Source organism: Mus caroli, unplaced genomic scaffold, assembly GCF_978045245.1.
Source record: "Mus caroli unplaced genomic scaffold, Mus_caroli_1 scaffold_11, whole genome shotgun sequence".
In the NCBI taxonomy this organism is placed as follows: domain Eukaryota; kingdom Metazoa; phylum Chordata; class Mammalia; order Rodentia; family Muridae; genus Mus; species Mus caroli.
Genome location: NW_028227266.1, coordinates 95,564,177 through 95,585,662, shown reverse-complemented (window position 1 = coordinate 95,585,662; position 21,486 = coordinate 95,564,177). Strand labels below are relative to the sequence as shown.

The 21,486-nt window shown below is 44.9% G+C and overlaps 1 long non-coding RNA gene across 2 annotated transcripts in view; it reads right to left on the bottom strand.

Annotated features, from left to right (window-relative positions):
• The window catches only part of LOC115031947 (uncharacterized), a 67,096-nt gene that overhangs the window by 21,589 nt on the left and 24,021 nt on the right, over positions 1-21,486 (bottom strand). The gene's annotated exons all lie outside the window — the stretch shown is intronic.

Here is a 21,486-nt window from a genome sequence, read left to right as displayed (position 1 = left end):
CCTTAATGCAGGGACATTGGGAGTAATCTAAGATCCAAAATTAATGCTAGATAACTTATTAGCAATATATTTATTTTCACTCACGGCTAGAGGCTGCAAAATCTGAGAGTCTGGTGCCAGCATTTATCAGGAGCCTTGACACTGCATCAAAACATGGAGAAGGAGACATACATGGGCAGGGGACAAAGAGCTCAGTCTACAATAAAACCATTACTGTGACAGCAACACTAATTCATCCTCCACCTAATCGTCTCCTATAGGTCCCAGCTCCAGGCCGGTTGTGGGAAATATTAAAAACAAACTGGTTTGTTCCAGTGCTTGTGTGTGTGTGTGTGTGTGTGTGAGAGAGAGAGAGAGAGAGAGAGAGAGATCATATAAGTTAATGTTGCAGGCTGTATTAGGCAGGGTTCTTTAGAACAGAACTGATGTAATGAACATATATTATATATGAATAAATATATATGGAAGCTATTAGAGTGGCTTATAGGCTGTCAGGCTGTGGTCCAGCTAGTCCAAAAACGGCTGTCTACCAATGAAAGTTCCAAGAATCCAATACTTTTCAGTCCATGAGGCTGGATGTCTCAGATGGTCTTCAGTATATGCTGGAATCCTGAACAAGTGGACTCCAGTGCCAATGAAGGAATGGATGGACTGTAAGAGCACTGCCACCAGAACTTGTGGCCTAAATTAAAGGTGGATCTTCTCTGTCTGGGCGGTGGTGTTACACACCTTTAACCACAACACTCAGGAGATAGAGGCAGGCAGATCTTCATGAGTTCAAGTGTAGCCTGGTCCTGCATAGCTAGTTCTAGGACAGCCAAGGCTACACAAAGAAACCCTGGCTTGAAACAACAAAACAAAACAACAACAAAAGGTAGATCTTCCCACTTTAAAAGTTCAGGATTAAAGGTAGACTTTCCCACCTCAGATGATCTGGATTAAAAGTGGTTCTTCCCACTTCAAATGATTTAATTAAGTGAAATAATGCACAGGTATGCCCAGAAGCTTGGGTTTTAGTTAACTCAAGATGTAGTCAGGTTAACAATTAAGAATCGACATCACACAGGCAGGGTGGCAGATGAACAGAGAGCTACAGAAGAATCTGAGTAGACCGGACTGGAATAGACCAGACTGAAATAGACCGGACTGGAGTCCTTGTGGGAGAGGAAACCAGGAGGGGGCCACGCACCGTCTCTCGAACTCTCAAGGCTAGGGTTAGGACTGGGATTGTGTTGGGTGTGATGGGAGTCTCAGGAGAATTTGAGCCAGAGTAGTGTGATCTGCTTTGAGCTTTTATAGCATCTTTCTGGATCTGGTGTGGAGATAAGGCAGGTCTTTTAGTTTCTTACTTGTTGCCCTGGGGGGAAAATACCAGGATAAGAGCAACTTTTAAAAGGGTTTATTTAGCTCTCATTTCTTGATTCTAGTCCCTCATGACTGTGGAGTCACAGGCAGCAGACTCAGGGTGCTGAACACATCACATGTGTGATTGAGAAGCAGAGAGCAATGTCTGCATGCGCTCGCTTCTCCCTCCCTTTTCCATTCAATCTAAGACCCAACCCACGTTGACACCCACAGTTAAGATGGGTCTTCCCAAACCAACGGACATAGTCAAGGTATTCCTTAACACAGGTGTGCCGGAGGCCCTCCTGCCAGGACAGTCTACACGGTGTCAAATTGACATAGTCTAGTAGAGTCAAGTACATCAGAGAGATGCTACCAGAGAAACTCAGGGAAGAGAACAGAGCCTGGGGAAAGAGTGTTGGACTCTGGAGGGGATAAGAAGGTAACAGACTTGGGTGTATTTAGAGGGTAAGGACAAGGTTCTCTCTCTGCCACTCTTTCTGTCTCTCTCTCTGTCTCTCTCTCTCTGGTGAGGAGGGGCACACACACTGGTGTATCATGGGTTTGCAGGTTATGTGCCCATGCATGAATGTGGAGACCAAAGGAAGATGTTGGGCGTCTTGCTCTCTTTTTCCACATATTCATGTAAGACAGGATCATTTACTGAAACAGGTGGTCACCATTTCAGCTGGGGTGTCTGGACATTGAGCTGGGATCTGTGCCTCTGCCCCACAACACTGGTTCCAGGCACGTGCGGTCTATGATGACATCTTTCATGGGTACTGAGGACTTGAACTCAGGTCCTCTTGCTTGCACAGGAAGTGCTCTTACCCGCTGAGTCATCTCTCAGTCCCAGGGCAAGGCTTTTTGAGGAGTTGGATAACCTCCGAGGAAGAAGAGCAGTTATGATTGACTCCTAGGGTTTTGCCTGAGCATCTTATTGGAGGAAAAATTACTACTAAAATTAGAAGGCCTAGTGTAGTATAGAGAGTGGAGGAATAAATTTAGGAACCAAGGGTTCTACTTTCATCATGATGGTTACAATTGTTAGATCTACAGCTGGAAGTACTCAAGCAGCTAACGGCTCCACTAGGGAAAGAATCTAGGGATATAAATTTGGATCATAACATCTTGATGATATCATGGTTTGAATAGGAATGGCCCCCACTGGTTCATATATTTGAAAGCTTGGTCACCAGGGAGTGGCACTGTTAGGAGGTATGGCCTTGTTGGAGGAAGTGTGTCACTGGGTGTGTGTGGAGGCGGGGCGGCTTTGAGGTTTCAAATGCACCAAGCCCAGTCTCTCTCTCTCTCTCTCTCTCTCTCTCTCTCTCTCTCTCTCTCTCTCTTTCTCTCTCTCTCTCTTTCTTCCTGCTGTCTGCAGATCTGGTTGTAGAACTTTCAGCTACTTCTCCAGCACCATGTCTGCCTGCAATTATTGAGGTAGAGAACAGTTGAGGAAACAGTCCTCGGAAGAGGAAAAAGTATTTGCAAATTATTTCTAAACAGGGACTTGTATCTAGAACATATGAAGACTCACTTTTACAGCTTAATAATGAAATGATTGATAACCCCAATAGACATTTCTTTAAAGAAAAAATATACAAGGGGTTTGAGTTGGTGAGATGGCTGAGAGGGTAAAGGCACCCGATGACTGGGTTCTTGTCTCAGGACCCTGCCCACATGACAGAAGGAGAGAACTGGAATCTCCCTCCCTCTCTCTCTCTCTCTCTCTCTCTCTCTCTCTCTCTCTCTCTTTCTCTCTCTCTCTCTCACACACACACACATACCACATACAAACACGTAAAATAAATAAAGTGTTAAACATGAGAAAAGATGCTCAAGTTATTAATCGCCAGGGAAATGCCAATCAACATCACAAAAACCTGTCACATCCTTCTAGGGTGGCGGCAATAAAAGCACAGATAGTAACAATCATGGATGAGGATGAGGAAGCAGGAAGGCTCATACTCCTCACATGGGGTTTTAAAACAGTGCAGCCAGTTGGGAAAAGAGTGCAGCAGGTCTTGAGAATGATAAACTTCCCACGTGATAAACTTCCTCCCCTAATTATACACACAAGAGAAATTTTTTAAAAATATGCCCAGGTAAATGCTTGTGTAAGTACTACAGAGAGTCCTCTCACCCCCACCCTCCAGGTCTAAATCTCCCCTCTGCTGGTTTCTGAACACTGCTGAGATTTCTATATGGGGGAGCCATCCCTCTCCAGGAACTCCTGTTGTCTCCCTTGCTACACTGCGCTCAGGGCTCACTAGAGCTTCATGAAACTGCTGCATGGCCGAAATCGACAGGGCCCTTCAAAATACTTGCCTGTCAAGGCCATCTTAGAGACTGCTTTAATTGTTCTGAGCAATGGCGGTTTGTACAGCCCTGGGTATTAGCACCACAGCCTGCTATTGGGAGATTTTTCTCTATGCCTATCCCTGAAAACGGAGCCTGATACCATTGGAGTAAGGATGGATCACTGGCTAGGGTCAAGGTGGGGGTGGGGTGGGGAGGGTGTGTCCTTGTTACTCCCGCTCCCTTTATCACATAGTTTCCTTTTCTCCCTCCTACTCAATTTTGTTACCATTATTTAGGTTGAGTATGTGGTTTCTTTTTGTTGTTTCAAGTTGTAACCTGCTAGCAGCAAAAGGCTGGATGCAATTGCCAGAACCACCTAATAGTGTCAGGGTTCCATTTTCTTATTATTTAAAGCCTTCTTGATCAAAAGGAGACCTTTGGACTCAGAAAAGTTAGAAGTGAATCGGTAGCCACAGGTTTGTGGCATGCAGCCTGGCTTTCTGCCTGCAGAACCCTCAGACTTGGAAGATGATGCAGGCTGACAGAGGATCAGCTACCTTTCAGTCTTTCTCATTTCCTTTGATGTTCTCAGTTCAAGAAAGCCAGACTCCAGCATTCTCCAGATGCCTTACAGGTTTCAGAGCCTAAGCAGGAGCTGTCTGTGACTAATGCTTTATTCTACCTCCTGCCCAGTGGAAAGAGTGAAAGAAAATAGCATACCTCTTCTCCTTTAGCAGAGAGAGAGAGAAGGGCGGGGGGAGAGAGAGAGAGAGAGAGAGAGAGAGAGAGAGAGAGAGAGAGAGAGAGAGAGAGAAGCAGTCCTTTGCCACTTGTAAAAGCCCAGGTTTCAAAATGTTATTCTAGTGTCTTCTTGTGAAAATTACCCAAAAATGTCATTAGGCTTAGATGGCCTTGGTTTCAAGGCCACACAGATGAAGCTGGATGTGTGTGGGTGGTGTGGCATTTATGCATTTGCAGGATTGGTAGCTGTGTGTTTGGAACCAGATGCTCCTAGTGTTATGACTGAAAATAAAACCAGAAGATGGAAATAATTTTCTGTTCAAAGAAGGATGGTCAATAAACTTCCTGGCTGCTAAATTTTTAAATATCATGTAATTGACAGCCATATTGGCAATGGGTTATGGCTCATTGGACTGAAAGCAGAGAGCTGCAGAGCGTACGTGTATTTATAAGTTGCAGAGTATGTTACTATAGAGTTAACTATGGGCTGCCCATAATGAGCACAATGCAGTGCACAGGTCATAGCCTAGTTGCTTTCAGAGCCGCTCTTCATGCTTCTCCTCGTGGCTCTAGGTGGCAGGTACTGACCTCTGTAGACAGGTTTCCCGGGCTTAATGCAGGTCAGAGAGGCTCTAGCTTGGACACAGCCCAAGAGAAAACCATTGTAGGACAGGAGGGAGGGAAAGGCCAGGTGCCTTGCTAAGCTTGTGGCCCTTGAATGGTGTTACTGAGTATAGCCACCACAGGATGGCTCCAGCCAGAAAAATCTACCCAGTCTGACTGCTGTCAGTGACTCCTGTAGTCCCCCCTCTGATTATTCCTGTCACACAGCCTGGGTGTGACTCTCTGTTGCCATTAGTCTGAGCTTCTCTGGTTCTCTGACGTCTGTGTATCCAATTTCCCATTTTAAATCCCACCTTGACTACATGTATGCTGATCTCGGCTGCCTCTCACTCAGCCTTTCTCGTTTCCTTTGTGGTGATTAATACACACGTGACTGAAAAGACGCTGTGAAAGGGCAGCGGTTGTTAATATAGCGTGATGTCGGAAGAGACAACATGGATAAAGGGTGTCGATGGCTGGCGTGTTGATTTGGTGAGAGAGGAGGGGACAGGAGGTAACTGCCCTCTTTCCCCCAGGGACTCCAGGGAGTGACAGTACCTACACTCTTCTAACCCCACCCCCCTTCCAAGTCCCCATCCTATCTATCCTTCAGGATGCACAGCTGGTATCTGATGGATACCCTGGGGCTGGATACTGCTCCATTTTCTGATCATGGGTTCTGTCATGTAGCAGACTGCAAGGCAACTTTCGTGCTCTTTAAGAATTCCAAGAAAATCAGGTGCCAGTTGCCAGCTTCGGGGAGGGGTCGAGTGCTTCTGCCTACCTGAGACTCTTAGAGGAGCTCTAAACACACCTAATACTGAAAATTGTCCACAGTGTTTTAATTTTTATAATATGGCTTTAAAAAAAAGCATGGACAGCTATTATCAGACGAGATCCAGCACATTCAGGGCGGTATGGCCATAGACCTGGATGACTACAATCACATCCCTTAATTAGGGATATGCTTACCAATTACTGCTCTTCCTGGAGAGCAGGATGAAGGGTGGGTCTTCGTCTGTTGAAATTAGAGTCAATTGCCAGTCAAATTTTAAGATGCCTAGACGCTCACTAATCCCACAACGTTTTATGCAGCATGTTCCTACTGTAAATGCGATGGTGACAGTGAATTAGGAGCTAGTGAATGACTCATATTTAGGATGGAATTAGTTCTACATTCTAAAGGAAGAACCCACCCTCATTCTGGAGCCGGTATTCATGCTGACCTCCTGCAATGGCACAGAGGAATGATCTGATAATGGTTACAGTAAAAGGATGCTCACAAGGACTTCAGGGCTTGGCAGTGATGCTATCTTCCTCACAAATGGTTCCTTTCCATCACTCCTTGTAACATCCTTCCTGAACCTTTGCCTAAAATCCTTTCTGCTGCTAATAGCAAGCTCAGAAAGACTGTATCTAGGGGGGGGGGTTGCATTTGTAGACAATCTCTGAAGGGCTCTCAACTAAAGCAAGTCACCCCGGCTAGGACCACCTTGCCTCATCTTATGAAAACATCAAGGACCTACTACTTCAGGAAAAACACATAAAAGAGCTAGGACTTCAAACATGGACCACAGGAATAGAACCTACCTAGGGAGTAAATAATTATTCAGGGAAAGATGGCAGGTTAAACATGCTTGATTTCTCCTAACCAAGATGATACTACAATAACAGTAAAGGCACTTGAGAAACGATACCCATTGAGCAATGATTGAGCACCTACAGCAGAGATGTGAGCTCAAAGAATGTCTGGTGATGGATGGTGGACAGAGGGACAGAGGTAGAAGGAGGCGAGGGATGGCAAACCTGCATTGTATGAGTGCAGGTCAGAGGCTAAAACCCAGAGGCAGACCCTTCACCATAAAAACAATCTGTCAACATCAGCTGAGTGAGCAGTGCAGCTGGATCTAGTTATCAAAGTCAAAGTTAAAGCAACAGTCACACCACCTTGTAAGAAGTACAGTATGCATCAGCTCACTTACTAACGTCTAGACTGTCTAGCAGCTGGACTCTAGGAGTCCCAACAAATCAGATCCGTCCATATTCCCAGAAATCAGTGAGAAAGTAATGATGGGAAAGCGGGGGGGGGGGGCATTTTGACCAGGTGTGGCAATGCTGGGAAGATTGGATGAAGCACACAGCGCTTTGGGACCTGCTACAGGAGCAGTAGGCTTAGGTAGAGGAGAGAGCATGGGGCACATGCATAATTCAGCAGTCTCCATCAATCTGTGGTCTACCCCAGTCTTCATTCTGCAAGGTGACTCTGGAGAAGCCCTTATCACTTGAGAGGGTGAGCCAGTTCCCATGAGATGGTTGTTCCTCAGTTCCCAACATAGGGACATGGCTCCCACTTAAGGGCAATCTCATGGTGGGGTCATTTGTGAGGCTTCGAATTCCTGGAATCCAAGGTGACTCAGGTTTGGGACAGAGACTGGGAATTCTCAGGTGCCTTTTTGGGACCTGGAACGATGGTATACAGGCTGATAGTAAAATACCTTAGTCTTATCTTTTTATCTTTAGCCTGAAGAGGCTTAGATAAGTCAGGGCTGAGCCTCCTTCTGTCACTTGCTTGTAGACACTCCTCGATTGACTGACATGCTTACATACAAAGTGGAATAGGAGTCAGATATCCGACCAAAAGCTTGGCCATGGTACTTTGTGACAGCAAGCATGAATGCCTGATTTTGGACTCCAGTATCCATGTAAAAGTTGTGTGGGTGGTGCATGTCTGCATCCCAGTGGTGGGAGTTGGGGAACGAGAAATAGATCCTGGGGGGCTTGTTAGACAGTTTAGCAGAAATGGTGATCTCCATTAGAGGTCTTATCTCAAAAATAATAAAATAGAGAGCCATAAAGGAAGACTCTCAAAGTTGACCTCTGGCTTCCACCATGCACACACAGGACTACACACACAAACACACACACACACACACACACACACACACACACACACACACACACATATACATATATCCCCAGATAACCAAGAGATTCCTCTCTTACTCCACTGGGTCTCTGAATAAAATGGCAACCCCTCTGTATTGGCCAGGGTTCTCTAGAGAAACAGAACTAATAGAATGAATATGGCTTCTACTGATTATAGTCTGTGGTCCATCTAGTCCAACAATGACTGTCTACCAGCATCAAGTCCAAGAGTTCAGTAGATGTTCAGTCCACAAAGTTGGATATTTCAGATGGTCTTAAGTATATGCCAAAATACCAAAGTGTAGGCTCGAAAGCTAGTGGAGGATAGACTTGCCAATGAGAGCAAAAATTTCTTTCTTCCATGTCCTCCTCCATCTCTCTCTATTATCTATCTATCTATCTATCTATCTACCTACCTATCTATATCTTTCCACCTCAAAAGATTTGGATGAGAAATGGGTATTCCCACTTCACACACACACACCACCCCACTCCTCTTGGAGATACATGAACAAATATCTGAGTTAAGGTATGTGTAGATTATGGGGGGTGGGGGGGAAACACGGTTGATAACAGGAACTCTCAAAACCAAACTCTATAGAATGGATAAGTGAGAGTCAGCCTGTGTTTAGGTGAATGTATCTAGAATAAAGGGTAAATGAGAGGGTTTCAAGGTCAAAAGAAAATGCATCAAAAAGTGAGAATGACAAGAACAGCCCTTAAAAGAAGGGTTTTGCCTAGACTGGCAGAGGAAGAGCAATGGCGAGGGGTCAGGGAAGATGGGTACACATGGGTAAGAAGAGCTGAGGAGGAACTTAAAGCCAAACGGATTCCAGGCATGATGTGAAACAGGGGGAAGACCAAAGAATAAACAAAAGGGATTGTCTTTACCTCGAAGGTCTGTAGTACAGAACAAAGTAGATAAAGCCTGCATTCTTTAGGTGGAAGAATGGCCACACCAAACAGGCTCACTCACTGCTGCACTCATTAAAATAATACCCCTTCCCCCGATAGCCCTAGTTTTCTTTCTGTTTTGGTGAGAAACACTATGCCCCAAAGCAACTTTAAGAGGAAATGGTATACTTCAGCTCACCGGTTACAGTCCATCACTGAGAAAAGCCAGATCAGGAGCTCAAGGCAGAAGTCTGGAGGCAGGAGCTGAAGCAGAGGCTGTGGGGAAGTGTTGCTTACTGGCTTGCGCTCTGGGCTGTTCAGCTCCTATCTTATACAGTTCATACTCACCCGCCCAGCGTTGGCTCCGCCCACAGCAGACCAGGCCCTCCTACACCAATTAGCAATCAAGGAGGAATGCTCTGCAGACTTGGCCACGGACTACTTTGATGGAGGCAATTCTCCAGTTGAGGTTCCCTCCTCCCATGTGTCAGGTTAACAACTGAAGCTAACCGGGACACACTCAGGCCAATGAACTCAGATATCAAACATGCAGAGATATATAATCTGACTGTAAAACAGAAGGGGTCATAACACCCCCAAACCTGAACTGCCTTCAGTCTTACTAATGACTTTCATTTAAAGAAAATGAAAATAAATAAATAAAATGTAAAAATCTGACCTCTTGTCTTAGACCATTTGTCCTTCTCTAACAGAATATCACAGACATGCCGACTTATTTAGAAATGTAATTCTCACAGTTCTGATGGCTGTAGAGTCTAAGATCAAGGTACTGACTGGTTAGGGCTATTTGTTTGTTTGTTTGTTTTTTGTTTCCAAGATGGTAGCTTGAACCCTGAATTTCTTTAGAGTGTAGAGACCTCTGTATCTTCGTGTGGCAGAAGACAGGGGAGCAAGAGAGCTAATTCCCTTTCTCATGTTCTCTCATAACAGCACTGATCTATTCACGAAGGCTGTGCCCTCATTACTCAAACACCTTCCAAAAGGCCTCACTGTTTCCCAACAGTGCTGTATAGGGGATTAAGATTCCAACTATGAACTATAAACCTTGAATGACACACTCAGACCAGAGCACCTTGAGAAGTAGCATCGTATGACAGGTGCGTAGCCCATGGTGAAAGGGTCCCCTAACGCAACACACAGCAAAGCTTCCTTCAGATAGGCCAGAGTCCTTCCCCCAAATCCTTTGCTTCCCAAGGATGCTTAGATCTCTCTCTTCCTGCCTCCATCACTCTCTTCTCAATTTTCCTTTCCTTCCTCTCCCTTTTTCTTTCCATCCAAGTCAACTTTTGACCTCCAACCCAATTCACAACCTCTCTGTTTTCAGGGGATGCTAAACCCTTTGCCATGGGGTTGACCTCCACCCTGTTCCAGTTTGCATCTCTATCTCGGCCAAATCAGAGAACTTCCTCCAACCCACATACTCTGGAAGGTACAGAAAGATAAGGAGTTCTAGAGATGTCTTCCTAAAATGACCATCTGTCTTGTTACTAACCAAATTCGAAAGTTGACACTGTAAGAAATCTACAAAAAAAAAAAAGTCACCTCCCCAAACAACTAGTATCAGTTTCCCCAAAAGACGAGGTGGTGGGGAGAGGAAGCAGGAGAAGGAAAGAAAAAAAAACCATGTTCAAGTTATAGCTGTTTGTGTACATCTGCCTCACATCCGTCTTTACCACTGGATTACACTGTATTATAGAGACCATGACACACACTGAAGCCAGAACCTGTCATAGTGCCTTAGCAAACATAAGTGCAGTACTTAATATGTGACCATATGACCATGGTTATGAGGCTTCACGGGTGTCATGTGATGGTCCTGGCTCACTATGGTCTCCAGCAGCTCTGGTGCTTTCTTGGAAACTGTCATGGATGCCACTGGTCTTAAGGACAGCCCTGTTGCCCCTCCTGCAAGTGCGACTATGCAGAACAAAGTGCTCATCTCCCAGCTTCTGCTGCAATCTGTAGCCTCCTTATGAAGTCAACACTGTCTGAGCTTAGCCCAATTTTCTTTAACCTACGCCCTCTGGCTGGGCTTGTTGGTTTCATAAGTCAATCTTTCCTTCATCCCCTCTTGCTAATAGTATAAATTAAGTTATATCAAAGTATAAACCATTTTTAAAGTTCTATTCATAATACATACAATATAGCTTATAGCTCAAAGTCAACTTTTTTTAAAAGATTTATTCATTTATTATATGTAAGTACACTGTAGCTGTCTTCAGACACTCCAGAAGAGGGTGTCAGATCTTGTTAGGATGGTTGTGAGCCACCATGTGGTTGCTGGGATTTGAACTCAGGACCTTTGGAAGAGCAGTTGGTGCTCTTAGCCACTAAGCCATCTCTCCAGCCCTCAAAGTCAACTTTTAAGAATATGCTGTAACACTATGGCCAAGAAATCATTCCTAACATGCAGAGCTGCTCACATTTGGTGTCTCCCGTGGGAGCTTCCTGGTGTCCTTCTAGGCCTCCTCTCAGCATATAATCCTCACGCAGAAATCCTAGCTTCCTCATGAGTAAACCCCTCTGACAAATACTAAACTCCATCTTATGCCCCAGGTCCACCTCTATAATTCTCCACTGTTTCTGTCATCCATGGGCATCCTCTAAGTCAGGCAGTGGCCACTCTCACCCCATCCCTTTGTCCTTTCCTATAGCATCCCCTCATATGGGCAATGTAACCACCGGCTTTTCCACCTGCACCCCAGTTCCTAAAATAATGGCTCTGAGACTTATTACTTATGAATGAATGCCCAGGTCACAAGCTTGGGCTTGTTCCCCAACTAGCTCATAACTTAGTTAGCCCATTATTCTATCCTATGAGTGCCCCGTGGCTGGTTATCTCTTCTTAGTTTCATGTGACTGTCTCCTCAGAGTTTAGGGCAAATCTTTTCCTATGCCTGACTCTATCCCAGAGTTCCTCTGACAGGAACTCCCACCTCCTATTTCCTGCCTCAGCTAATAGGCCATCAGCTTTTTATTGACAGGCGATGCTTCCATACAGTACACAAGAGATTCTCTCTACAGGGGACTTTTGAAGTTAAACTAAATGTATTTTGCATTATGATATAGCTACAAGCCTATAGGGGCCACAGTGTGAAATGACATGGTTTGAATGAGAATATCTCCTGTAGGCACATAGATTTGAGTGCTTGTTACTGACACTTTTAGGATGGCTTAGGAGGTGTGGCCTTGCTGGAGAAAGTCTGTCACTGTACTTTGAAAATTTAAAGACTTTTGCCATTTGAGTTAGTACTCTATGATTCCAGCTTTCTGGAATGTGAAAGATGTTTAAGATGTGAGTCCTCAGCTGCCCCAACATCCATGCCTACCTCCTGCCATGTTTCTCCACCATGATGGGCGTGGCCTCTTAACCCTCTGGGATTTATCACAGCAACAAAATAAACCAGACTAGTACCAAAATAAAAGAAATAAAACAAACAAACAAACAACAACAACAACAACAAAAACAATAATAAGAAAACCCCACATCGGCACTGAGACAGAATCAATATAATATAAAGCACTTGTTTAGAGGGTATGATTCGATATAATCCAATGGCTTTTAGAATATTCTCAGACATAAATGATCGTGACCACAGCCAATTTTAGAACATTTTTACTACCTCAAAAAGAAGCCCCCAACCTTCTGCTGTCACCTTCCCAAGTCCCCACCTCATTTTAGCCCTAAGCAGCAACTCCATTTTCTTCTCCATAATTTCCCTATTCTGGAATCTCATGTATGGCACAGTGTACCACTAAAGGCGCAAGCTAGAATTCTCCCAGCCAGCTCTGCAGAGACAGTGATGCAAGTGAGGGCATGGGCTGGGAGGCCATTGCGAACCATTTCTTGGCTGCAAATAAGAACACTGAGCCACAATGGCTTACATGACAGAGACATGCTGTCTTGTCATCTTGACAGGAAATCTAGAGACAGGTTAGTCTGACATTGGACCATGGAGTCAAATGAGAGAGGGAAGACAAGAGAATGAAGGCCAAGAAAAACATGACTCTGTGTATTTTTACAAGATCCCCAGAAACCTTCAACTGCCATGTTCTAGTTACAGGGAAGATGCTGTTAGATCACAGAGCAAGAAGGGAGGAACTGGAATATGGGAACTCTTAGAACCAGGCACGGGAGAGCAGTTTGGCACCGCGATCAGATGATCAGATGAGAGATGCACTGCAGGCAGTAAGTTAGACATTCGAATGTGGGTGTTGTCCTCACTAACATTGTCACGATGGTAAAGCATGAAAAGTGGAGGAAAAAAAAATACAATGATGGAAGTTCATTCCCGACTCATGAATACATTTGTTTAACATGAAAGGTCAAAGAGATGAGACCTAGACTCCATTAAGGAAAGTGACCACACACAAAGTTAATATATGGCTCGTTTAAATACATGTATTACGCTTAAAGTCAAAAGACCAATGTCAAGGTGCAAAGGGTGTAGTAGATATCTTATGTGTGCCCAAATATCCTTTACATTGAAAAGAACCTACAGACTGGTAAGAGGCAAGCAAGGCCACGGAAAGATAATGAAAGGATGAGGAGTAAAAGCTCACAAAGAAGGCACGCAAACGTTCTCCAAACGGACAACAACAAACAAACAAACAAACAATAACAAAACTTGTTCACATTCACCTATGCTGACATGGTTAGAGCTTCCGATTCAAACTCTCCTATAATATTAACACCTGGTGAGGGCTTCCGGACCCGAGACTCTAATGGGTGGGACTTTATTATCTTAGCTTGACAGGTGTGAAAAGTATCAAAACTCTCAGGCATGAAAACATAGCCAAGACATTAGTCGGCAGGTAACAGGCTCAACCTTGTGAGTTTGGCTTCAGAGCCTGTGGTCTCAAGTGCTAGATGGGAGTCCAGCCAGGAAAATGTCACATTGCTCATCAGATTCTTAAGACTAAAAGAATGGCATTATCCAGTAGTGACATCTAGAGCAAAAGGGAAGACCGTAACACACCTTGGCAGGTGGAGTGTGACTTATTTCTAATTTGAGGGAAATTATCTACTTAAAATGTAAGATATGTGAAATGAAAAATGATCATTCTCACCTTGAACAGTGTATTCAATAGAAACTAAAACATGAAAATAGAAACAAAACATGATTGTTTTGACAGGATGACTTTTTTCTTAGCTCCTAGAAATAAACCTATTTGTTTCTCAGTTGTGACTGTTACATGACATATGATCAGCCAAACCAAGAGTTATTACTCTCAATGTCAGCCTTGGTCCATTACCATATTTTTGTGGGTTGGAGAGGAGGCTCAGTGGTTACTAGCAATGGCTGCTCTTCCATAGGATCTTGACTCAATTCCCAGCACCACATGGTAGCTCACAAACATCTGTTAACTCCAGTTACAAGGGGATCCGAAAACCTCTTCTGACCTCTGCAGGCACCAGGCAACACACATGGCACATAGATGTATATACAAACAAAACACCCATACATCTAAAATAAATAAATACTAAAATTAAAATTTTTATTTCAGTTTTTATATAAATTTGCAATAAATTTCATCTCTCCTGTCAACAGAAAGACATTATTACATTGTTTCTTATAAACAAAAGGGTTTTTTTTCCTGTTCTTTTTTTTTTTTAAGTTAAAAAAACATTTTTTTTTTCAAGACAAGCTTTTACTCTGTAGCCCAGGCTGTTCTGGAACTCACTATGTAGATCAGGCTGGCCTTGTAATTGTGACACTCCTTCTGCCTTCCAAGCCACTAGTCACCCAGATGTTGGCATAAAATAATAAACATGACAACACAATAATGTATTACTTTGGAGTTAGCACTACCTACAGAAAGTTATAATCCTGAGCCAAGCTTTCCACACAGCAGTGAGATCTCAGGCGTGTACCATTTTATTCTGTGTGTTTACTGCCTGTTGTGGATGTCTTAACTCCACAGCGATGAGCCTCCCAGTGTTCTGGAAACACATGAAAATCGCTCATCTTTAATCCGAAGGGACAGTCACTCAGTGAAACGTAAAACTGTTGGGAAGTGTTGTTGGCTCTGACAAAGACCCCGTTGTACGTGCACCGACACTGCTTCAGTATGTGCACAGACGAGGTGGACTTCTTAGCCAAAGAAAATTGCCATGTTGGTCTAAGTGGTCTCCAGTTGGCATCTTAATATAGTTTAATGTAGCAAACTCTCAAGGATGCCAACTTGAATTACCGAAAGGGATGAGGAAATATAAGTTCTTTTACTGCTTTTATTTGGGGGTATGGATTACTGTATTATTCCTTTTGAATTCTTAAAACAATTTTGTTGTTTGTTAGTTGGGTTTTTGTTTTTGTTTTGAGGCAGGGTTTCTCTGTGTAGGCCTGGCTGTCCTGGAACTCACTCTGTAGACATCGAACTTAGAGATGCACTTGCTTCTGTCTCCCAAGTGCTGGGATTAAGGGTGTGCACTTAACTATTTGTAAGAGTTCGTAAAAAGAAATCTTTAAGTTCAGTCTGAGCCTTCATAAGCTACGAAGAAGCCACCAGTCTTAAGTCAGGGCAAATCACCTCCTAGGGGTGGGTGGGAGGGGCTTGGAGGGAGGGGATAGGGTGGGAGGGATAGGGGGGAGGGGAGGGTGTTCCTCCTCCACATCAGCACCTCTGACGCTGACGTGCCTGGTCACATGAATCTTTGCTGGGGATGACCATTCCTCGCATCAGTGCAGTGGTGTTTTGCTCCCGAATGTCGTCAAACATTCCGCAGGGGACAAAAATCACCTCTGCTTGAGAACTGTGAAGAAAAACCCAGAGCACTGGCTCTCCGCTTGCTCTCTTCAGTGCTGATGCTGTCAATCTGTTTATAAGGGCTATTTTCACCAAAGCCACTAGAGGGAGCACTCTGTTGTTCGAGACACAACCAGAGCAGCAGGAGCAGGCAGAGACAAGAGTCTCCATCCCTGTTGGCTGGTCTCTACTTCAGACACTCTGGCTTTAATAGTCTTTCCTGTTGGGACTGATAACCTTTCGCCTTGAGGCACGAAGCGTCTCTGGTCTTGTGCTTTCCTGGTGTTTTCAGACACAGCGGGGAGAACATAATGGTCTTGGCTTTTAAAAACATTCTTCCTAAGGCAGCTAGATGAGTCATCCTTCTAAAAAAAGAATTTCCACGAGGGGAGCCTGTGGAACATTTACACTAGGAGGCAAAGACCCTAGTTCTCTCCTCGATCCTGCCAATTCCAGGCTGTGTGAGGTTGGTCAAGTTCCTCGGCCTCTCTGGTTTTACATATAACAGAGCCGAGGAGTCCGAGTTTAATACATTTAGTAACTTGCCTAGGGTCACTTGTTGAGATGTGTGATCAAATAGGGATTTGAATCTGATCCATCTACTTCTTGGGGAAGCTGAGAACATAAAATGGGATGGGGTGTGTGAGAGTCTCAGAAGATAGAAAATCCCACAGGAGTTCAGTATGACGTTGTGCTTGTGAGCACATTGAGGGAACCAGGAGCCCAGAGAAGAGGGGCGTGGCTTCTGGTCCTTCGCGCTTGATGGGCCCTATCCCCGAAACTTGTGTTTTTCCCCTTCATGATAGAAATGGCAGGTATCCTCCACCTCTTAGGAGTTACTTAAATGATTCAATAAAAGAAAAGGATATATTCCAACACACCCACCTTTGTCTTTCTCTCTTTCCATCCCCTCCTGCCTTTCTCCCTCCCCTCCCCTCCCCTTCTGTCTCTCTACCTTGATTCTTTTTCTCAGCATGGACAATCAAACTTAAGTCATCGTGTATGCAGGGTAAACACGATTCTGCTGTAAAAAGAATACCAGCATAAGGACTCCTAGGTTGATGGGTAAAAATTAAGAGATCAGAAATAAAATCACTAATACTATGATCAATCGATTTCTTACAAAGAAGTGAAGATATGTCAATAGAGGACATAGCAAAGTGCCTTTTTTTTTTTTTTTTTTTTTTTGGTTTTTCAAGACAGGGTTTCTCTGTGTAGCCTTGGCTGTCCTGGAACTCACTCTGTAGACCAGGCTGGCCTCGAACTCAGAAATCCGCCTGCCTCTGCCTCTGCCTCTGCCTCTGCCTCTGCCTCTGCCTCTGCCTCTGCCTCTGCCTCTGCCTCTGCCTCTGCCTCTGCCTCTGCCTCTGCCTCTGCCTCTGCCTCTGCCTCTGCCTCTGCCTCTGCCTCTGCCTCTGCCTCTGCCTCTGCCTCTGCCTCTGCCTCTGCCTCTGCCTCTGCCTTCCAAGTGCTAGGATTAAAGGCGTGTGCCACTACTGCCCGGCCCAAAGTGCCTTTTAAGTAAACCTGATTTTAGGCCAGTTCCTAAATTCCTTTCAATAAGGGATGCTGGGACAAGCCGGGCATCCACACTGAAAGCAGTGAACTTGGAATTCCACCTCACACCACCTAAAACCATTCACAGAGCTAAGCATTTACCGCTAAGGCTGCTACGGGAAACTCAAGTGGGTGTCTTTGTGTCCTTGGGTTAGACAAAGGTTTCTCAACCATGATGTGAAAAGCAGCAGCAATAAAAGAGAGCAAGCAATGGCCCTTCTTCAGACACTTCTTCAGAACATAGCGCTCTTGTGCTGCAGGTAACATCAAGAATGTGGAGAAACATGGGGCTGGTGTGACCATCCACCAGTTACCAGCCTTGCTGATCCTACAGCGTGGTCACAGCCTGGCTCCATATTGGGAAGCTGACAGCAGCATGTAACTCCCAGGCTAGAGGATCCTACATCCTCTTCTGGCCTCTGTGGGCCCTGCACACAAAGGTGCACATACACAGATATGCACACATACACATAAATAATAAAAACAACATTAAACTCTTTTAAAATAAAAACACACGTGAAGGGCTGGAGAGATGGCTCAGGAGTTTAGAGCATTTTCATCTCTTTTGGGACACCCGAGTTTAATTTCTAGTACACCTACCAGATGGCTCACAACCATCTGTAATTGCAGCCCCAACAACCACTTTTGGCTTCTGAGAACATCTGTACACACATGATACTTATATGGACACACATCCACATGAATAGAAATTGATAAGTATTTTTAAAGCATATGAAGGATCAACCCCCACACAAGGAGATAATGTGGACGATGAAGGATTTAAATCCAGAATAAACTTAAAATAGAAAGAGCGTCTCCACTCAAAGATAAGAAGGTACAATTTAAGGGCAGATAACGGACTTAAACAATTCTCTAGAGAAGGTATACAAATGGCCAGCTACATCATTAGTCATTGGGTAGAAGCCACAATGGGACTGCATGGCTCACCTACGAGGATGACTAATAAAGAGACAGTAAGGGGTGGCGGGGGACGGGGACGGGAAGAGGGGAAGATGGTGAGACTGGTGCTGGATATGGGGAAATTAGAAACTTCACACGTGACTGGTGGGAGTGTCAAACTGAGGTGGCATTTTGCAAAACAGTGTAACAGTTCTTCAGAAATGTTAAGCCCGGAGTTTCCACCCCAGCCTTGTCATGACTTGAAAATGAGATGTCCCTCCAGGTTCAGGTGCTCCAGGTTTAGGTCCCCAGTGGATGGCACTATTTTGGGAGGTTCTGGGAACTTTAAGAGGTAGGTCTCAGCTGGAGGAAGTAAGTCAATGGGTGAGCCCTGGGGAGATCTTGTTGTTGCATGTGTCTTATTCTGATTCTTTAAAAAATTTTTACTTATTATTTATCTTTGGTTTAGTTTTTGCATGTGTATCTGCGTGGTGGTAGTGTGTGTGTGTGTGTGTGTGTGTGTGTGTGTGTGTGTGTGTGTATATACATGTGGGGGTCATGTGCACATGTGAGCATGGACACTCGAAAGCTTATAGTTGGCATTGTCTTCCTCAATCACTTTCCACATCATTTGTTGATTCATTGAACCTGCAGCTTGCCAGTATCAACTAGTCTAAACAGCCCCAAAGATTCCTGTGTCTACCTCCTGAGCTCTGGAATTACAGATGGCTGCCATGCTTGCCTGAATTTTGCTTTTGCTTTGCTGTTTTGTTTTGGTTTTGGGTTTTGTTTTGTTTTAACATGGGTTTTAGGAATCCAAACTCCGGTTCTTGTGCATGCATGGCAAACAGTTGACCAACTGAGCCACCACCCCGGGCTCTCTCTCCCTTCTCTCTGCTTTCTGCCTGTCACGGGTTCTTGACACCCAGATGCCACATAAGTACATGGGCCCAAGGAACCATGAGCCAAACCCTTTGAAACATGAGCCACAATGGATCTTTTCTTACATTTTTTTCCTATCATATATTCATAGCAACGATAAAAGTAACTAACACAGCGCAGCAATCTTTCTCCTTGGTATCTGTCCAAGAGAAACAAAAGCTTACGTACGTGCTTGCTCTCATGTGCACACATGTGTGCGCGCGCGCACACACACACACACACACAACCTCCCAGCAACAATAACCTTGCACATCAAAGTCCATGGCAATATTGTCCATTACACACCTGCAGTCTCAGCAACTCAGGCTGATGTAGGAGAGCTCTCAGTTCAAAGTCAGCCTGGGACACAAAAGAAAGGATTTTTTTTTTAAATGCTGGGGATATAGCTCAGTGGTAGAACACTTGCCTGGCTTGTGTGAGACTCTTAAGTTCAATCTTCTGTATTGTACAAAGAAAGAGGTGGGAGAATTCAAACTTTCACCAACTGATTCAAAAATAGTAAACATGTCTTATACTCATACAGTAGGATATTCCTCAGATTTAAAAGGAATAGGCATGGAAATATTCTACAGCATGGACATACTCTGAAGGCACCACGCTATGTGAAAGAAGCCAATCAGGACGGGCCATATACTACATATGTCCCCACTGTGTGAACCACCACAGGAGGGAGGTCCCTAGAACTGGAAGGGACACTGGTGGTTGCCCATGGCTAAAACATACAATGTTTCTCTTGGGGGGAATGTGTGATGAAAATGTTGTAAAAATAGATTATGTGCATATAAATATGCTAAATACATGTAAATATATTAAAATCCATCAAATTGCCTTTTAAGTGGGTGAACTTTCTGCTACATAACCAAATCTTAACTGTGCTTTTTAAGACTGAAGAAAGTGAGAGAAATCAAAGGCAAAAAAGTATAGACAGGTCTGAAGAATTCCTTAAATGTTTTCCAGAAAATTAGCAATATACAGTTACAGACTATAGTCAAAAAGGAGATTTCCCCAGCAGGGTACAGGCAAGGAGAGGTCTCTGGGAAACTTCTCTGTATCTCCAAGGGTTGGTCTGCTCAATTTCCTGGCTTTATCTCCTCTCTCTCTCTCTCTCTCTCTCTCTCTCTCTCTCTCTCTCTCTCTCTCTCTCTCTCTCCCTATCTCCCCCTCCCCCCCTCTCCCTCCCTCCTCCTCCTCTCCCTCCCCTCTCCCCTGTTAGCATCAACCACAGCATCTGCAAAGCAAGGTTCTGCAGCTTGCTTTAGTTTACTGATCATTTCTGCTTTTGCTTTTCTTTTCCTTCTCTGTTTGCCCTGTCACTAGGTACAGTGGAAGACAGTGAACCTCCAGTCTTCTTATTAAAGAAATAAAGACTGGTGTCTGTGGAGTGGGCTAGACCACCACCCCTCTACCCGACCCCTCCGCCCCCCGCCCCACCCTGTCCCCAGGGAAGCAGAGCAGGGAGGCACCCGTGGCACTTCTGTAGACACTGGCTGTTATCACTTCTCCTTTGATGAAGAGCATGCGGGGTTCTCCTCTGAGATTATCTGCTAATTCCACCTGCCTAAGGAACCAAACTCCACTAAACAAGTGTGATTCCTGAGAATCACAGAACGGAACCGCAGAGCTCTCAGGAAAAGGTGCTCACCAGAGACAGGCTCTGTGAGCCATGGTGAGAGGTCCCCATGACCAGAACCTGCCCCGCCTCCAGAGAGAGGAAATACTATGAAACCACGTCACTGATACCTAAGTCTCCAGTGCCTTTCCTACAGGGCTGGAAATTCCTGACTTTTGTCTTCCTCTTGAAATGAGGCATTGGAGAGTCATGGAAAAGTACAAGACAGAATCACAAGCCACCACCGTGGAGAAGGGGCCAAGGAGCCCATCCTGATGGGGACCCAAGCCTTGAGCAGACTTTCTTCCTGACACCCCTGCCTTGGCACTTAGAGCACAGCAGGGGCTCTCAGTGTGATCTAGCCTCGTCACTATTCCCAGTGGGACAGAGATAGCCTAAGAAAGGTGCTGCTTCTGTTAGGCTGAGGCCCCTTCTTGTCCTCAGAAAACACATTTGCTTCGCCTCCTCATCTGGGCCTTCCAGTTCTCTAGAACATTCCTGTGTCCTTTCCCCCTTAGCTTCCCAACCTGCCCAGACCCAGCCCTTTAATCTCACTGCTGCACGTGGAGTTCAGGAAGACAATGGCGAGGTGGCCATGGCTTCCTCTGAGGTGCTCTGCCGTAGCTCTCCCATCACACTCCAGGGCTTCGGCCACTGGGCTTCCCTTGCTTTGTCTGGCTCCAGTTTCTCAGGACAGACCGGTCGCTTGTCAAGCGTATGGTATTGGCCCATCAAGAGCACAGGAGGCCTACCTCACCTAGATAGAACATACCTGATGGTTCTGCAGTGTTCCTGTAGGGTTGGCCAGGTTTCAAGACCTTTATTCTTGTCTTTCCTCCCCTGGGAGGCGCATCAGTCAGCAGCCCTTCATTCACGCCAGCCTCTCAACATGGAAGCTA